The sequence below is a fragment of the Balaenoptera borealis genome (genome assembly GCF_965194805.1).
Source record: "Balaenoptera borealis genome assembly, contig: HAP1_SCAFFOLD_943, whole genome shotgun sequence".
In the NCBI taxonomy this organism is placed as follows: Eukaryota; Metazoa; Chordata; class Mammalia; order Artiodactyla; family Balaenopteridae; genus Balaenoptera; species Balaenoptera borealis.
In genome coordinates, this window is record NW_028123263.1 from 74,328 (window position 1) to 93,328 (window position 19,001).

General features: G+C 45.4%; 4 long non-coding RNA genes across 11 annotated transcripts; all 4 read left to right on the forward strand.

Annotated features, from left to right (window-relative positions):
• The first annotated feature begins 1,250 nt into the window (after positions 1–1,250).
• Positions 1,251–3,652, forward strand: LOC309621724. 3 transcript variants are annotated; one of them, XR_014240221.1, is made up of 4 exons: positions 1,251–1,306; positions 1,388–1,540; positions 1,643–1,769; positions 3,382–3,652. It is a non-coding gene; the product is annotated as an uncharacterized lncRNA (long non-coding RNA). The 3 variants fall into 3 exon arrangements; XR_014240222.1 differs by lacking the exon at positions 3,382–3,652 and adding an exon at positions 1,919–2,121; XR_014240223.1 differs by lacking the exon at positions 3,382–3,652 and having other exon boundaries at positions 1,643–1,863.
• A 3,147-nt stretch (positions 3,653–6,799) lies between these two features.
• LOC309621726 lies at positions 6,800–9,202 on the forward strand. 3 transcript variants are annotated; one of them, XR_014240227.1, is made up of 4 exons: positions 6,800–6,855; positions 6,937–7,089; positions 7,192–7,318; positions 8,932–9,202. It is a non-coding gene; the product is annotated as an uncharacterized lncRNA (long non-coding RNA). The 3 variants fall into 3 exon arrangements; XR_014240228.1 differs by lacking the exon at positions 8,932–9,202 and adding an exon at positions 7,468–7,670; XR_014240229.1 differs by lacking the exon at positions 8,932–9,202 and having other exon boundaries at positions 7,192–7,412.
• A 3,147-nt stretch (positions 9,203–12,349) lies between these two features.
• On the forward strand, positions 12,350–14,751 carry LOC309621745. 3 transcript variants are annotated; one of them, XR_014240245.1, is made up of 4 exons: positions 12,350–12,405; positions 12,487–12,639; positions 12,742–12,868; positions 14,481–14,751. It is a non-coding gene; the product is annotated as an uncharacterized lncRNA (long non-coding RNA). The 3 variants fall into 3 exon arrangements; XR_014240246.1 differs by lacking the exon at positions 14,481–14,751 and adding an exon at positions 13,018–13,220; XR_014240247.1 differs by lacking the exon at positions 14,481–14,751 and having other exon boundaries at positions 12,742–12,962.
• Positions 14,752–17,898: 3,147 nt separating this feature from the next.
• LOC309621743 lies at positions 17,899–18,769 on the forward strand. 2 transcript variants are annotated; one of them, XR_014240242.1, is made up of 4 exons: positions 17,899–17,954; positions 18,036–18,188; positions 18,259–18,417; positions 18,567–18,769. It is a non-coding gene; the product is annotated as an uncharacterized lncRNA (long non-coding RNA). The 2 variants fall into 2 exon arrangements; XR_014240243.1 differs by lacking the exon at positions 18,567–18,769 and having other exon boundaries at positions 18,259–18,511.
• Positions 18,770–19,001: the final 232 nt, after the last annotated feature.

The following is a 19,001-nucleotide window of genomic DNA, read 5'->3' on the forward strand; positions in this document are numbered from 1 at the left end:
GAATTAGCTCCCCAGCCCAAGCTGAGTTAGAACAGGACTGGCACAGATTCATCTGCTTTCACTAGTCCTTTAAGGAAAGAGGGTGGACGGGGAGAGGTTTTGCTTGCACCTGTTCCTGCTGGCCTGGTGCCTGGTTCCTAGACATCAGGCCAGGCCAGAGGCCTTCTAGGAGGCTCTGGGGTAGGGAGGGCCACATGGTTGGGGATTTAGGGGCTGGCCTCACTCAAAGCTGACGAAAGGTAGCACATATGAGTCCCTTCTGTAAAGTGGCAAGAAAACTTCCCTTCTCACCCTACTGTTTTTCAGGCCCCTACTCTCTATTCCCTTTATCCAAACCTCATAGAACTTTAACCGGGAGAAACTTTAGACAGTAGTTTGTCTCTTCCTTTTATAATAAGGAAATGGAGAAAGAGAAAGGGAAAATATCTTGCCCCATGGTCATACTGCTAGTGATTATCAAAAAGAAGAGGGTCCCTTTCCACTGAGGACTTCTCTACTGATCACACTGTGCTTGGGCTGTGAGCTCCGTTTTATGTCACAATTCAGTATACACATACTATATGGGCATAGGTAGTTTCTGAAACAAATTTATTGTGCACTCTGATTTTTTTCTATTCTATTTGTATTCAAAAAGAGTATTTCGTGTTTCCCTGCTGGTCATGGCCTTGAAACTGATTTCACAATTCACTGACACCTCAGTGACAGCCTGCAGTATGAAAGTCAGAGAGCTATAGATAACTTTGCTAGTTGGGTTCAGGTGTTTACTTGGTGTGATTCAACTTATAGGATAGGATAGAGCAGCCAGGAAAATAAAAGCACCTTCTCCCCACAGCCACACCCCCAGCAAATGCTGCATGTGCGACTAAGTCCGAAGCGGACTGGTGTGAAGCGCATCTAGAGAGTAACGTGTTTCCGCCCAGCGCCGCTCTGCAGTGTTTTCACTGCACGAGGGCACTTGGCCAAGGGCCAAGAAAGGTGAACGGGGCTGAAAATCCTGCCTATACTCCATGCTAAGCCACATGCAAAGGTCTCCCCAGAGACACGGGGCGGGGGCCATTTTGGAGGGACACAGAGAACTTCTGGAAGGCCAGCATGCATGGAATGATTTTCAAGATCCCGGGTCTGTGGTGATTTTGCTCATTGTGCTTATGGACTGAGGTACCCATTTAGTCCTAATAAGACCAGAGATAACACATTGTGAGAGAGATGAAAAATGACATGTAACACTAACAGTGTGTGTTTTCCTCCAAGGGGCTTTTTTCGATTCCTGCTGCGTAAGAGAAGCTCAGGGGAAAGTGAGAGTCAGGTAAATTTGAAGGGGATATAGTACTGTGGCGAGAGAAAGCAGGGGAGATGCTGAATTAATATTTCCCTTTCTGTGTTCCAGGAGGGCTTTTTCGGGAGAAGGCGGCCACTTTGGCTTAGGGATATGTATAGGCCTCTCAACGCCACACGCAAGGAAAACATGGCACAAAAGCTACACGACAGGGAGTCTTCTGATGAGGATGAGATGTACTTCTATAAGGATGTACCATAAATGGTAGGGGACAATTTAAAATTCTCATCTAAAATGAGGAAATAATGAAAACTATCATTGTTCCTTTCAAAAGTAAAAGCCTTGGCATTATTCTTCTTACCCCAGGGAAGTCATCAAAGCCCCAGCAGAGAAGCTTCTGGCTGCATATTGGGTTGATGAAGAGGCGGGTGAGGAAAGTGAGACCGCACACGAGACAGCCACAGAGTGAGCCCTGTTCTGCCTCAAGCCACCGGTAAATTTTATTTTCTAATATCGGCTTCTCAGCATTGCTTGTAAAATACTTCTTTTTCTTATATTAAAGTGTATAAACTCATAACCAAGTCTAACCAGGTGGTAAGGAATTAAAATGTAAATAGTTGAATATTTATATACCAATAACAGGGGCCTGCAAGAAGAAGCAGAGCTGAAACTAGAATCCCTCATGGTAGCCAGTACTTCCACAAGAGGAAACGTGGGCAAAGGAGGATGAGTAGAAGGATGAAGAGGGGCTTCCCTCCCTTGTTTCCCCAGTATCATCAGTCCCTGGGAACTGGAAAACATACCATCCTCAAGGGGCATAGATGAGTAAATCAAATAGCAATTTATTCTGGTGCTCTCTCTCCTGGTTCATCAAGTACCAGTTATTTACAACATGCTCGACCTCCTGCCCATAGAGGACCATCTACTTCTGGCCCCTCTCGTACGGTCATTGGGGTTGCCAGAATATTTGGATCACTGGGCCTCCCTCCACTGTGGAGCCAAGGCCTGACTTTTCTCCCAACTTCTCAAACTCATGTACAGCTGTGTACCCTGTGTACCAAGGTAGGGGGTTCTCCACCATTTCAAGCTGGTGGAAAATTCCCATTGTGTTGTTTTCTTTCTTTAAAACAAAATCCCAACCGTTGGATAACTAGCAGGGAGGTGCCAGAAAGACAGGGGAAAGAAGAATGTGTGAGAGCAGCCATTGCCCAAGACGGCCCTCCTCAGGCCCTGGCCTCTCCTGCCCCCACTGCGGGTCAGCTGTGTGCTGCTCGCCTCCCTCCAGCTCAGCCCAGCACCAAACCTACCCACCTCCTGCCTCCCCCAGCACAGGCCCAGGGCTGCATGATTCCACGTGATTATATAGTGACAGTGCCACCTGTGGAAGGGGACCTAGAGGCAGAGACAAGCCCGAAGTGGGAGAGGTGAGGGAGAGGTCCGAGCACCACCCTCGTCCCACTCCCAACAAACTGGCTCCCCCCCTCAGGTTTCCGTTATAAACAGCGCGTGCGGAGGCGCGCGTGCCCAGGCGCGCGTGCGAGGCGCGCGTGCACAGGCGCCCCGAGGCGCGCGTGCACAGGCGCCCCGAGCCGCGCACGCGCAGTAAAGGTAGGATGGTGGCGTTGGTACCTTTTGTGGTTCCCATCGTGGGTGACAAAACCTTGTTGGTGTGGGAGCTGAGCTCTGGACCCACGGCCGAGGCCTTGCAAGTGAGCCGAGCCGGGGCAGAGGGAGGGGTGGAGGAAGCCACCTCGCGCCTCAGTAACTGGGCGCCCCGGGGTACTGCTTCAGCACCTCATCTGCCTGTGGTCTCTGCTGAGAGGAATCTTAGTTCTAGAGCCGACCTGAGTAGTCAGCTCGCCCCCACAGATTTTTGAGAGATAGTTCCCAACAGCCGGCATTGCCTCCTAATGCTTCTCGAAGCTTAGGATTTCAGAGGGAAACCTGTTGCTGAAATGAGAAGTGTTTGGAGTTGCAGGATCACCACAGTTGCCTGCGGCGAAGGGCTGGGGGAATAGAAAGGAACGGGCGGTTTGGCTTCCTGGGCGTGAAATTTCCTGCACTTACTTAGCATGGGCCCACCCTACAGCATTCTCTGTTCACAGTCTTCTCCCAGTTTGGCCTTCTGTATTCGGTCCGAGTCTTCCCAAACACAGCAGTGGCCGGTCCTGTGTTCTATGCCATCATCGAGGTTTATTCAGCAAGGGATGCCCACAGAGCCCAAAAGGCATGCGACCAGAAGCAGCTTTTTCAGACATCTCCAGTGAAGGTGGGTCCAAATGTGGAATTCCTCGCTCTACTGGGATGAAGTGCTGAATTTAAAACTAATAGGCCATCGGGAATTCCCTGGCGGTCCAGTGGTTAGGACTTTCACTGCTGAGGGCCCGGGTTCAATCCCTGGTCTGGGAACTAAGATCCCAAGGGGGGGGCGGGGAATAAAAGGCCAACGTTTGTACAGCACTGTGGTGTACAGAATGCTCTCAGATGCACTGCTCCACTGATCCCCCAGTTCCCCAGTTCTTTCTTTCTTTTTTTTAGATGAAGAAACTCGAACTCAGGATGGTTAAGTGACTTACTTAAGGTTTATGACAGTAAATGTGGAAACTAGAGGCCAAACCCAAACTGAACTGATGTTAAAGCCCATGTCATTTTATGCTGCCCCTTAATTTAAGAAATCTTCACAAGAGTCTTCCTTATATTTACTTTTATGTAGATTTTAAATGTGTGAGGTTGACAAATTGTTTTTAAAATTAATTAATTAATTTATTTATTTTTGGCTGCGTTGGGGGCAAGGGCTGTGCAGAGTAGGAGGTGTGTTGACAGTCTGCCACCATATCTGCCCGTCCTCTCCTCATGGCTCATGTGGGGTGGCTTTTGTTAGCCAGGCCTTTGTCACCTCATGACGTAAAAATAATCTCTAGTATTTTCTTCAAGTACTTTTGTAATCTGTCTAGAATTTGTTGTATTTGTTTTTTAGTGTGGTTGAGGCAGGGGATCTAACTTTTCCCCCCCTACAGGAAGATCTAATTGTTTTCAAATCTTTCACTGAATGGTTTATTCTTTCTTCCCTGGTCTCATATACTATCTACATCTGGACTCTATTCTGTGATCCAGTTATCTTGTCCTGTACCAGTACCAATATCACACTGCTTAATTCCAGTTGCTCTATAACATATTTTATATCTGGTAGGGCAAGGTCCTACTCTTTGACCTTGTTTTTCATACATTTCATAACTATTCTTACACATATTCTCTACCAAATGTCAGCTGGCCAGGTTTTATTTAAAAATTATTTTGGATATAAATGGATTGCATTGAATTTGTAGGTTAATTTGATGAGAATTGACCTCTTTACAACATTCTAGGAGGATGGTATCTCATGCCATGTAGTACTTCTTCTTAATGTCCTTCAGAAAAGTTTTAATATTTTCATCACATAGGTCTTACAAATTTTTGGTTAAGTTTATTCCTAGGTACTTTATGCATTTTTATTGATATAGTAAACGGGATGTTTCTTCTGTTTTTTAGTGAGTTATTTGTGTTATATGGGAAAGCTATTGAGGCTTATATGTTGATCTCTTGATTTTGTATGTAGCCATCTTACTCATGTTACTTCCAATAAAATTTCAGTTGATTCCTTTGGTCTTTTTAGGTCCCTCATTTCATATGCAAATGTGTTTGTCTCTTCCTTTCCAAGACTTCGTTTTTCTTTTCGTACCGATTAAGACCTCCTCCACATTGATCGATAGTAGCAGTAATGATGGGCATCCTACTCTTGTTGTTGACTCTAAAACAAGGCTTAGGTTTCTGCTAGATACTTTTATTTTCTTTTCCTACTTCTAAGAGTTTTTATTAGGAACGATCTGTTGAACGTTATCTAAAACAGTCAATAAAATATATCGCCAGCTGCATGCAAGACCCTAAGTTAGGTACTGTGGAAGAGGCAAAGGATTATTAAACAGGGTAGAATTCCTTTCCCTAAAAAAGTTATCATCTCACTGGGTAGATAAGATTTAAAGTAAAAGGGAATGAATACGGATTTGGAAATAGTTGTAATGGATAATCATGATCATGTTTTCTTTCAAAACAGACTTATTCTCATCGAATTGCAAAAGGGGAAGATAAGAAAAGAAGCAGAAGGTAAATATTGGTCTTTTAAAGCAGAATTTTACAACTAGAGGAGAACTTAGAACTCACCTATTTCAATTTCCTCACCAAAGGCAGGAAGAATGTTTAATTACCCTAATGGTTTACCCTAATTTATTTATCAGCAGAATTAGCTCCCCAGCCCAAGCTGAGTTAGAACAGGACTGGCACAGATTCATCTGCTTTCACTAGTCCTTTAAGGAAAGAGGGTGGACGGGGAGAGGTTTTGCTTGCACCTGTTCCTGCTGGCCTGGTGCCTGGTTCCTAGACATCAGGCCAGGCCAGAGGCCTTCTAGGAGGCTCTGGGGTAGGGAGGGCCACATGGTTGGGGATTTAGGGGCTGGCCTCACTCAAAGCTGACGAAAGGTAGCACATATGAGTCCCTTCTGTAAAGTGGCAAGAAAACTTCCCTTCTCACCCTACTGTTTTTCAGGCCCCTACTCTCTATTCCCTTTATCCAAACCTCATAGAACTTTAACCGGGAGAAACTTTAGACAGTAGTTTGTCTCTTCCTTTTATAATAAGGAAATGGAGAAAGAGAAAGGGAAAATATCTTGCCCCATGGTCATACTGCTAGTGATTATCAAAAAGAAGAGGGTCCCTTTCCACTGAGGACTTCTCTACTGATCACACTGTGCTTGGGCTGTGAGCTCCGTTTTATGTCACAATTCAGTATACACATACTATATGGGCATAGGTAGTTTCTGAAACAAATTTATTGTGCACTCTGATTTTTTTCTATTCTATTTGTATTCAAAAAGAGTATTTCGTGTTTCCCTGCTGGTCATGGCCTTGAAACTGATTTCACAATTCACTGACACCTCAGTGACAGCCTGCAGTATGAAAGTCAGAGAGCTATAGATAACTTTGCTAGTTGGGTTCAGGTGTTTACTTGGTGTGATTCAACTTATAGGATAGGATAGAGCAGCCAGGAAAATAAAAGCACCTTCTCCCCACAGCCACACCCCCAGCAAATGCTGCATGTGCGACTAAGTCCGAAGCGGACTGGTGTGAAGCGCATCTAGAGAGTAACGTGTTTCTGCCCAGCGCCGCTCTGCAGTGTTTTCACTGCACGAGGGCACTTGGCCAAGGGCCAAGAAAGGTGAACGGGGCTGAAAATCCTGCCTATACTCCATGCTAAGCCACATGCAAAGGTCTCCCCAGAGACACGGGGCGGGGGCCATTTTGGAGGGACACAGAGAACTTCTGGAAGGCCAGCATGCATGGAATGATTTTCAAGATCCCGGGTCTGTGGTGATTTTGCTCATTGTGCTTATGGACTGAGGTACCCATTTAGTCCTAATAAGACCAGAGATAACACATTGTGAGAGAGATGAAAAATGACATGTAACACTAACAGTGTGTGTTTTCCTCCAAGGGGCTTTTTTCGATTCCTGCTGCGTAAGAGAAGCTCAGGGGAAAGTGAGAGTCAGGTAAATTTGAAGGGGATATAGTACTGTGGCGAGAGAAAGCAGGGGAGATGCTGAATTAATATTTCCCTTTCTGTGTTCCAGGAGGGCTTTTTCGGGAGAAGGCGGCCACTTTGGCTTAGGGATATGTATAGGCCTCTCAACGCCACACGCAAGGAAAACATGGCACAAAAGCTACACGACAGGGAGTCTTCTGATGAGGATGAGATGTACTTCTATAAGGATGTACCATAAATGGTAGGGGACAATTTAAAATTCTCATCTAAAATGAGGAAATAATGAAAACTATCATTGTTCCTTTCAAAAGTAAAAGCCTTGGCATTATTCTTCTTACCCCAGGGAAGTCATCAAAGCCCCAGCAGAGAAGCTTCTGGCTGCATATTGGGTTGATGAAGAGGCGGGTGAGGAAAGTGAGACCGCACACGAGACAGCCACAGAGTGAGCCCTGTTCTGCCTCAAGCCACCGGTAAATTTTATTTTCTAATATCGGCTTCTCAGCATTGCTTGTAAAATACTTCTTTTTCTTATATTAAAGTGTATAAACTCATAACCAAGTCTAACCAGGTGGTAAGGAATTAAAATGTAAATAGTTGAATATTTATATACCAATAACAGGGGCCTGCAAGAAGAAGCAGAGCTGAAACTAGAATCCCTCATGGTAGCCAGTACTTCCACAAGAGGAAACGTGGGCAAAGGAGGATGAGTAGAAGGATGAAGAGGGGCTTCCCTCCCTTGTTTCCCCAGTATCATCAGTCCCTGGGAACTGGAAAACATACCATCCTCAAGGGGCATAGATGAGTAAATCAAATAGCAATTTATTCTGGTGCTCTCTCTCCTGGTTCATCAAGTACCAGTTATTTACAACATGCTCGACCTCCTGCCCATAGAGGACCATCTACTTCTGGCCCCTCTCGTACGGTCATTGGGGTTGCCAGAATATTTGGATCACTGGGCCTCCCTCCACTGTGGAGCCAAGGCCTGACTTTTCTCCCAACTTCTCAAACTCATGTACAGCTGTGTACCCTGTGTACCAAGGTAGGGGGTTCTCCACCATTTCAAGCTGGTGGAAAATTCCCATTGGGTTGTTTTCTTTCTTTAAAACAAAATCCCAACCGTTGGATAACTAGCAGGGAGGTGCCAGAAAGACAGGGGAAAGAAGAATGTGTGAGAGCAGCCATTGCCCAAGACGGCCCTCCTCAGGCCCTGGCCTCTCCTGCCCCCACTGCGGGTCAGCTGTGTGCTGCTCGCCTCCCTCCAGCTCAGCCCAGCACCAAACCTACCCACCTCCTGCCTCCCCCAGCACAGGCCCAGGGCTGCATGATTCCACGTGATTATATAGTGACAGTGCCACCTGTGGAAGGGGACCTAGAGGCAGAGACAAGCCCGAAGTGGGAGAGGTGAGGGAGAGGTCCGAGCACCACCCTCGTCCCACTCCCAACAAACTGGCTCCCCCCCTCAGGTTTCCGTTATAAAACAGCGCGTGCGGAGGCGCGCGTGCCCAGGCGCGCGTGCGAGGCGCGCGTGCACAGGCGCCCCGAGGCGCGCGTGCACAGGCGCCCCGAGCCGCGCACGCGCAGTAAAGGTAGGATGGTGGCGTTGGTACCTTTTGTGGTTCCCATCGTGGGTGACAAAACCTTGTTGGTGTGGGAGCTGAGCTCTGGACCCACGGCCGAGGCCTTGCAAGTGAGCCGAGCCGGGGCAGAGGGAGGGGTGGAGGAAGCCACCTCGCGCCTCAGTAACTGGGCGCCCCGGGGTACTGCTTCAGCACCTCATCTGCCTGTGGTCTCTGCTGAGAGGAATCTTAGTTCTAGAGCCGACCTGAGTAGTCAGCTCGCCCCCACAGATTTTTGAGAGATAGTTCCCAACAGCCGGCATTGCCTCCTAATGCTTCTCGAAGCTTAGGATTTCAGAGGGAAACCTGTTGCTGAAATGAGAAGTGTTTGGAGTTGCAGGATCACCACAGTTGCCTGCGGCGAAGGGCTGGGGGAATAGAAAGGAACGGGCGGTTTGGCTTCCTGGGCGTGAAATTTCCTGCACTTACTTAGCATGGGCCCACCCTACAGCATTCTCTGTTCACAGTCTTCTCCCAGTTTGGCCTTCTGTATTCGGTCCGAGTCTTCCCAAACACAGCAGTGGCCGGTCCTGTGTTCTATGCCATCATCGAGGTTTATTCAGCAAGGGATGCCCACAGAGCCCAAAAGGCATGCGACCAGAAGCAGCTTTTTCAGACATCTCCAGTGAAGGTGGGTCCAAATGTGGAATTCCTCGCTCTACTGGGATGAAGTGCTGAATTTAAAACTAATAGGCCATCGGGAATTCCCTGGCGGTCCAGTGGTTAGGACTTTCACTGCTGAGGGCCCGGGTTCAATCCCTGGTCTGGGAACTAAGATCCCAAGGGGGGGGCGGGGAATAAAAGGCCAACGTTTGTACAGCACTGTGGTGTACAGAATGCTCTCAGATGCACTGCTCCACTGATCCCCCAGTTCCCCAGTTCTTTCTTTCTTTTTTTTAGATGAAGAAACTCGAACTCAGGATGGTTAAGTGACTTACTTAAGGTTTATGACAGTAAATGTGGAAACTAGAGGCCAAACCCAAACTGAACTGATGTTAAAGCCCATGTCATTTTATGCTGCCCCTTAATTTAAGAAATCTTCACAAGAGTCTTCCTTATATTTACTTTTATGTAGATTTTAAATGTGTGAGGTTGACAAATTGTTTTTAAAATTAATTAATTAATTTATTTATTTTTGGCTGCGTTGGGGGCAAGGGCTGTGCAGAGTAGGAGGTGTGTTGACAGTCTGCCACCATATCTGCCCGTCCTCTCCTCATGGCTCATGTGGGGTGGCTTTTGTTAGCCAGGCCTTTGTCACCTCATGACGTAAAAATAATCTCTAGTATTTTCTTCAAGTACTTTTGTAATCTGTCTAGAATTTGTTGTATTTGTTTTTTAGTGTGGTTGAGGCAGGGGATCTAACTTTTCCCCCCCTACAGGAAGATCTAATTGTTTTCAAATCTTTCACTGAATGGTTTATTCTTTCTTCCCTGGTCTCATATACTATCTACATCTGGACTCTATTCTGTGATCCAGTTATCTTGTCCTGTACCAGTACCAATATCACACTGCTTAATTCCAGTTGCTCTATAACATATTTTATATCTGGTAGGGCAAGGTCCTACTCTTTGACCTTGTTTTTCATACATTTCATAACTATTCTTACACATATTCTCTACCAAATGTCAGCTGGCCAGGTTTTATTTAAAAATTATTTTGGATATAAATGGATTGCATTGAATTTGTAGGTTAATTTGATGAGAATTGACCTCTTTACAACATTCTAGGAGGATGGTATCTCATGCCATGTAGTACTTCTTCTTAATGTCCTTCAGAAAAGTTTTAATATTTTCATCACATAGGTCTTACAAATTTTTGGTTAAGTTTATTCCTAGGTACTTTATGCATTTTTATTGATATAGTAAACGGGATGTTTCTTCTGTTTTTTAGTGAGTTATTTGTGTTATATGGGAAAGCTATTGAGGCTTATATGTTGATCTCTTGATTTTGTATGTAGCCATCTTACTCATGTTACTTCCAATAAAATTTCAGTTGATTCCTTTGGTCTTTTTAGGTCCCTCATTTCATATGCAAATGTGTTTGTCTCTTCCTTTCCAAGACTTCGTTTTTCTTTTCGTACCGATTAAGACCTCCTCCACATTGATCGATAGTAGCAGTAATGATGGGCATCCTACTCTTGTTGTTGACTCTAAAACAAGGCTTAGGTTTCTGCTAGATACTTTTATTTTCTTTTCCTACTTCTAAGAGTTTTTATTAGGAACGATCTGTTGAACGTTATCTAAAACAGTCAATAAAATATATCGCCAGCTGCATGCAAGACCCTAAGTTAGGTACTGTGGAAGAGGCAAAGGATTATTAAACAGGGTAGAATTCCTTTCCCTAAAAAAGTTATCATCTCACTGGGTAGATAAGATTTAAAGTAAAAGGGAATGAATACGGATTTGGAAATAGTTGTAATGGATAATCATGATCATGTTTTCTTTCAAAACAGACTTATTCTCATCGAATTGCAAAAGGGGAAGATAAGAAAAGAAGCAGAAGGTAAATATTGGTCTTTTAAAGCAGAATTTTACAACTAGAGGAGAACTTAGAACTCACCTATTTCAATTTCCTCACCAAAGGCAGGAAGAATGTTTAATTACCCTAATGGTTTACCCTAATTTATTTATCAGCAGAATTAGCTCCCCAGCCCAAGCTGAGTTAGAACAGGACTGGCACAGATTCATCTGCTTTCACTAGTCCTTTAAGGAAAGAGGGTGGACGGGGAGAGGTTTTGCTTGCACCTGTTCCTGCTGGCCTGGTGCCTGGTTCCTAGACATCAGGCCAGGCCAGAGGCCTTCTAGGAGGCTCTGGGGTAGGGAGGGCCACATGGTTGGGGATTTAGGGGCTGGCCTCACTCAAAGCTGACGAAAGGTAGCACATATGAGTCCCTTCTGTAAAGTGGCAAGAAAACTTCCCTTCTCACCCTACTGTTTTTCAGGCCCCTACTCTCTATTCCCTTTATCCAAACCTCATAGAACTTTAACCGGGAGAAACTTTAGACAGTAGTTTGTCTCTTCCTTTTATAATAAGGAAATGGAGAAAGAGAAAGGGAAAATATCTTGCCCCATGGTCATACTGCTAGTGATTATCAAAAAGAAGAGGGTCCCTTTCCACTGAGGACTTCTCTACTGATCACACTGTGCTTGGGCTGTGAGCTCCGTTTTATGTCACAATTCAGTATACACATACTATATGGGCATAGGTAGTTTCTGAAACAAATTTATTGTGCACTCTGATTTTTTTCTATTCTATTTGTATTCAAAAAGAGTATTTCGTGTTTCCCTGCTGGTCATGGCCTTGAAACTGATTTCACAATTCACTGACACCTCAGTGACAGCCTGCAGTATGAAAGTCAGAGAGCTATAGATAACTTTGCTAGTTGGGTTCAGGTGTTTACTTGGTGTGATTCAACTTATAGGATAGGATAGAGCAGCCAGGAAAATAAAAGCACCTTCTCCCCACAGCCACACCCCCAGCAAATGCTGCATGTGCGACTAAGTCCGAAGCGGACTGGTGTGAAGCGCATCTAGAGAGTAACGTGTTTCCGCCCAGCGCCGCTCTGCAGTGTTTTCACTGCACGAGGGCACTTGGCCAAGGGCCAAGAAAGGTGAACGGGGCTGAAAATCCTGCCTATACTCCATGCTAAGCCACATGCAAAGGTCTCCCCAGAGACACGGGGCGGGGGCCATTTTGGAGGGACACAGAGAACTTCTGGAAGGCCAGCATGCATGGAATGATTTTCAAGATCCCGGGTCTGTGGTGATTTTGCTCATTGTGCTTATGGACTGAGGTACCCATTTAGTCCTAATAAGACCAGAGATAACACATTGTGAGAGAGATGAAAAATGACATGTAACACTAACAGTGTGTGTTTTCCTCCAAGGGGCTTTTTTCGATTCCTGCTGCGTAAGAGAAGCTCAGGGGAAAGTGAGAGTCAGGTAAATTTGAAGGGGATATAGTACTGTGGCGAGAGAAAGCAGGGGAGATGCTGAATTAATATTTCCCTTTCTGTGTTCCAGGAGGGCTTTTTCGGGAGAAGGCGGCCACTTTGGCTTAGGGATATGTATAGGCCTCTCAACGCCACACGCAAGGAAAACATGGCACAAAAGCTACACGACAGGGAGTCTTCTGATGAGGATGAGATGTACTTCTATAAGGATGTACCATAAATGGTAGGGGACAATTTAAAATTCTCATCTAAAATGAGGAAATAATGAAAACTATCATTGTTCCTTTCAAAAGTAAAAGCCTTGGCATTATTCTTCTTACCCCAGGGAAGTCATCAAAGCCCCAGCAGAGAAGCTTCTGGCTGCATATTGGGTTGATGAAGAGGCGGGTGAGGAAAGTGAGACCGCACACGAGACAGCCACAGAGTGAGCCCTGTTCTGCCTCAAGCCACCGGTAAATTTTATTTTCTAATATCGGCTTCTCAGCATTGCTTGTAAAATACTTCTTTTTCTTATATTAAAGTGTATAAACTCATAACCAAGTCTAACCAGGTGGTAAGGAATTAAAATGTAAATAGTTGAATATTTATATACCAATAACAGGGGCCTGCAAGAAGAAGCAGAGCTGAAACTAGAATCCCTCATGGTAGCCAGTACTTCCACAAGAGGAAACGTGGGCAAAGGAGGATGAGTAGAAGGATGAAGAGGGGCTTCCCTCCCTTGTTTCCCCAGTATCATCAGTCCCTGGGAACTGGAAAACATACCATCCTCAAGGGGCATAGATGAGTAAATCAAATAGCAATTTATTCTGGTGCTCTCTCTCCTGGTTCATCAAGTACCAGTTATTTACAACATGCTCGACCTCCTGCCCATAGAGGACCATCTACTTCTGGCCCCTCTCGTACGGTCATTGGGGTTGCCAGAATATTTGGATCACTGGGCCTCCCTCCACTGTGGAGCCAAGGCCTGACTTTTCTCCCAACTTCTCAAACTCATGTACAGCTGTGTACCCTGTGTACCAAGGTAGGGGGTTCTCCACCATTTCAAGCTGGTGGAAAATTCCCATTGTGTTGTTTTCTTTCTTTAAAACAAAATCCCAACCGTTGGATAACTAGCAGGGAGGTGCCAGAAAGACAGGGGAAAGAAGAATGTGTGAGAGCAGCCATTGCCCAAGACGGCCCTCCTCAGGCCCTGGCCTCTCCTGCCCCCACTGCGGGTCAGCTGTGTGCTGCTCGCCTCCCTCCAGCTCAGCCCAGCACCAAACCTACCCACCTCCTGCCTCCCCCAGCACAGGCCCAGGGCTGCATGATTCCACGTGATTATATAGTGACAGTGCCACCTGTGGAAGGGGACCTAGAGGCAGAGACAAGCCCGAAGTGGGAGAGGTGAGGGAGAGGTCCGAGCACCACCCTCGTCCCACTCCCAACAAACTGGCTCCCCCCCTCAGGTTTCCGTTATAAACAGCGCGTGCGGAGGCGCGCGTGCCCAGGCGCGCGTGCGAGGCGCGCGTGCACAGGCGCCCCGAGGCGCGCGTGCACAGGCGCCCCGAGCCGCGCACGCGCAGTAAAGGTAGGATGGTGGCGTTGGTACCTTTTGTGGTTCCCATCGTGGGTGACAAAACCTTGTTGGTGTGGGAGCTGAGCTCTGGACCCACGGCCGAGGCCTTGCAAGTGAGCCGAGCCGGGGCAGAGGGAGGGGTGGAGGAAGCCACCTCGCGCCTCAGTAACTGGGCGCCCCGGGGTACTGCTTCAGCACCTCATCTGCCTGTGGTCTCTGCTGAGAGGAATCTTAGTTCTAGAGCCGACCTGAGTAGTCAGCTCGCCCCCACAGATTTTTGAGAGATAGTTCCCAACAGCCGGCATTGCCTCCTAATGCTTCTCGAAGCTTAGGATTTCAGAGGGAAACCTGTTGCTGAAATGAGAAGTGTTTGGAGTTGCAGGATCACCACAGTTGCCTGCGGCGAAGGGCTGGGGGAATAGAAAGGAACGGGCGGTTTGGCTTCCTGGGCGTGAAATTTCCTGCACTTACTTAGCATGGGCCCACCCTACAGCATTCTCTGTTCACAGTCTTCTCCCAGTTTGGCCTTCTGTATTCGGTCCGAGTCTTCCCAAACACAGCAGTGGCCGGTCCTGTGTTCTATGCCATCATCGAGGTTTATTCAGCAAGGGATGCCCACAGAGCCCAAAAGGCATGCGACCAGAAGCAGCTTTTTCAGACATCTCCAGTGAAGGTGGGTCCAAATGTGGAATTCCTCGCTCTACTGGGATGAAGTGCTGAATTTAAAACTAATAGGCCATCGGGAATTCCCTGGCGGTCCAGTGGTTAGGACTTTCACTGCTGAGGGCCCGGGTTCAATCCCTGGTCTGGGAACTAAGATCCCAAGGGGGGGGCGGGGAATAAAAGGCCAACGTTTGTACAGCACTGTGGTGTACAGAATGCTCTCAGATGCACTGCTCCACTGATCCCCCAGTTCCCCAGTTCTTTCTTTCTTTTTTTTAGATGAAGAAACTCGAACTCAGGATGGTTAAGTGACTTACTTAAGGTTTATGACAGTAAATGTGGAAACTAGAGGCCAAACCCAAACTGAACTGATGTTAAAGCCCATGTCATTTTATGCTGCCCCTTAATTTAAGAAATCTTCACAAGAGTCTTCCTTATATTTACTTTTATGTAGATTTTAAATGTGTGAGGTTGACAAATTGTTTTTAAAATTAATTAATTAATTTATTTATTTTTGGCTGCGTTGGGGGCAAGGGCTGTGCAGAGTAGGAGGTGTGTTGACAGTCTGCCACCATATCTGCCCGTCCTCTCCTCATGGCTCATGTGGGGTGGCTTTTGTTAGCCAGGCCTTTGTCACCTCATGACGTAAAAATAATCTCTAGTATTTTCTTCAAGTACTTTTGTAATCTGTCTAGAATTTGTTGTATTTGTTTTTTAGTGTGGTTGAGGCAGGGGATCTAACTTTTCCCCCCCTACAGGAAGATCTAATTGTTTTCAAATCTTTCACTGAATGGTTTATTCTTTCTTCCCTGGTCTCATATACTATCTACATCTGGACTCTATTCTGTGATCCAGTTATCTTGTCCTGTACCAGTACCAATATCACACTGCTTAATTCCAGTTGCTCTATAACATATTTTATATCTGGTAGGGCAAGGTCCTACTCTTTGACCTTGTTTTTCATACATTTCATAACTATTCTTACACATATTCTCTACCAAATGTCAGCTGGCCAGGTTTTATTTAAAAATTATTTTGGATATAAATGGATTGCATTGAATTTGTAGGTTAATTTGATGAGAATTGACCTCTTTACAACATTCTAGGAGGATGGTATCTCATGCCATGTAGTACTTCTTCTTAATGTCCTTCAGAAAAGTTTTAATATTTTCATCACATAGGTCTTACAAATTTTTGGTTAAGTTTATTCCTAGGTACTTTATGCATTTTTATTGATATAGTAAACGGGATGTTTCTTCTGTTTTTTAGTGAGTTATTTGTGTTATATGGGAAAGCTATTGAGGCTTATATGTTGATCTCTTGATTTTGTATGTAGCCATCTTACTCATGTTACTTCCAATAAAATTTCAGTTGATTCCTTTGGTCTTTTTAGGTCCCTCATTTCATATGCAAATGTGTTTGTCTCTTCCTTTCCAAGACTTCGTTTTTCTTTTCGTACCGATTAAGACCTCCTCCACATTGATCGATAGTAGCAGTAATGATGGGCATCCTACTCTTGTTGTTGACTCTAAAACAAGGCTTAGGTTTCTGCTAGATACTTTTATTTTCTTTTCCTACTTCTAAGAGTTTTTATTAGGAACGATCTGTTGAACGTTATCTAAAACAGTCAATAAAATATATCGCCAGCTGCATGCAAGACCCTAAGTTAGGTACTGTGGAAGAGGCAAAGGATTATTAAACAGGGTAGAATTCCTTTCCCTAAAAAAGTTATCATCTCACTGGGTAGATAAGATTTAAAGTAAAAGGGAATGAATACGGATTTGGAAATAGTTGTAATGGATAATCATGATCATGTTTTCTTTCAAAACAGACTTATTCTCATCGAATTGCAAAAGGGGAAGATAAGAAAAGAAGCAGAAGGTAAATATTGGTCTTTTAAAGCAGAATTTTACAACTAGAGGAGAACTTAGAACTCACCTATTTCAATTTCCTCACCAAAGGCAGGAAGAATGTTTAATTACCCTAATGGTTTACCCTAATTTATTTATCAGCAGAATTAGCTCCCCAGCCCAAGCTGAGTTAGAACAGGACTGGCACAGATTCATCTGCTTTCACTAGTCCTTTAAGGAAAGAGGGTGGACGGGGAGAGGTTTTGCTTGCACCTGTTCCTGCTGGCCTGGTGCCTGGTTCCTAGACATCAGGCCAGGCCAGAGGCCTTCTAGGAGGCTCTGGGGTAGGGAGGGCCACATGGTTGGGGATTTAGGGGCTGGCCTCACTCAAAGCTGACGAAAGGTAGCACATATGAGTCCCTTCTGTAAAGTGGCAAGAAAACTTCCCTTCTCACCCTACTGTTTTTCAGGCCCCTACTCTCTATTCCCTTTATCCAAACCTCATAGAACTTTAACCGGGAGAAACTTTAGACAGTAGTTTGTCTCTTCCTTTTATAATAAGGAAATGGAGAAAGAGAAAGGGAAAATATCTTGCCCCATGGTCATACTGCTAGTGATTATCAAAAAGAAGAGGGTCCCTTTCCACTGAGGACTTCTCTACTGATCACACTGTGCTTGGGCTGTGAGCTCCGTTTTATGTCACAATTCAGTATACACATACTATATGGGCATAGGTAGTTTCTGAAACAAATTTATTGTGCACTCTGATTTTTTTCTATTCTATTTGTATTCAAAAAGAGTATTTCGTGTTTCCCTGCTGGTCATGGCCTTGAAACTGATTTCACAATTCACTGACACCTCAGTGACAGCCTGCAGTATGAAAGTCAGAGAGCTATAGATAACTTTGCTAGTTGGGTTCAGGTGTTTACTTGGTGTGATTCAACTTATAGGATAGGATAGAGCAGCCAGGAAAATAAAAGCACCTTCTCCCCACAGCCACACCCCCAGCAAATGCTGCATGTGCGACTAAGTCCGAAGCGGACTGGTGTGAAGCGCATCTAGAGAGTAACGTGTTTCTGCCCAGCGCCGCTCTGCAGTGTTTTCACTGCACGAGGGCACTTGGCCAAGGGCCAAGAAAGGTGAACGGGGCTGAAAATCCTGCCTATACTCCATGCTAAGCCACATGCAAAGGTCTCCCCAGAGACACGGGGCGGGGGCCATTTTGGAGGGACACAGAGAACTTCTGGAAGGCCAGCATGCATGGAATGATTTTCAAGATCCCGGGTCTGTGGTGATTTTGCTCATTGTGCTTATGGACTGAGGTACCCATTTAGTCCTAATAAGACCAGAGATAACACATTGTGAGAGAGATGAAAAATGACATGTAACACTAACAGTGTGTGTTTTCCTCCAAGGGGCTTTTTTCGATTCCTGCTGCGTAAGAGAAGCTCAGGGGAAAGTGAGAGTCAGGTAAATTTGAAGGGGATATAGTACTGTGGCGAGAGAAAGCAGGGGAGATGCTGAATTAATATTTCCCTTTCTGTGTTCCAGGAGGGCTTTTTCGGGAGAAGGCGGCCACTTTGGCTTAGGGATATGTATAGGCCTCTCAACGCCACACGCAAGGAAAACATGGCACAAAAGCTACACGACAGGGAGTCTTCTGATGAGGATGAGATGTACTTCTATAAGGATGTACCATAAATGGTAGGGGACAATTTAAAATTCTCATCTAAAATGAGGAAATAATGAAAACTATCATTGTTCCTTTCAAAAGTAAAAGCCTTGGCATTATTCTTCTTACCCCAGGGAAGTCATCAAAGCCCCAGCAGAGAAGCTTCTGGCTGCATATTGGGTTGATGAAGAGGCGGGTGAGGAAAGTGAGACCGCACACGAGACAGCCACAGAGTGAGCCCTGTTCTGCCTCAAGCCACCGGTAAATTTTATTTTCTAATATCGGCTTCTCAGCATTGCTTGTAAAATACTTCTTTTTCTTATATTAAAGTGTATAAACTCATAACCAAGTCTAACCAGGTGGTAAGGAATTAAAATGTAAATAGTTGAATATTTATATACCAATAACAGGGGCCTGCAAGAAGAAGCAGAGCTGAAACTAGAATCCCTCATGGTAGCCAGTACTTCCACAAGAGGAAACGTGGGCAAAGGAGGATGAGTAGAAGGATGAAGAGGGGCTTCCCTCCCTTGTTTCCCCAGTATCATCAGTCCCTGGGAACTGGAAAACATACCATCCTCAAGGGGCATAGATGAGTAAATCAAATAGCAATTTATTCTGGTGCTCTCTCTCCTGGTTCATCAAGTACCAGTTATTTACAACATGCTCGACCTCCTGCCCATAGAGGACCATCTACTTCTGGCCCCTCTCGTACGGTCATTGGGGTTGCCAGAATATTTGGATCACTGGGCCTCCCTCCACTGTGGAGCCAAGGCCTGACTTTTCTCCCAACTTCTCAAACTCATGTACAGCTGTGTACCCTGTGTACCAAGGTAGGGGGTTCTCCA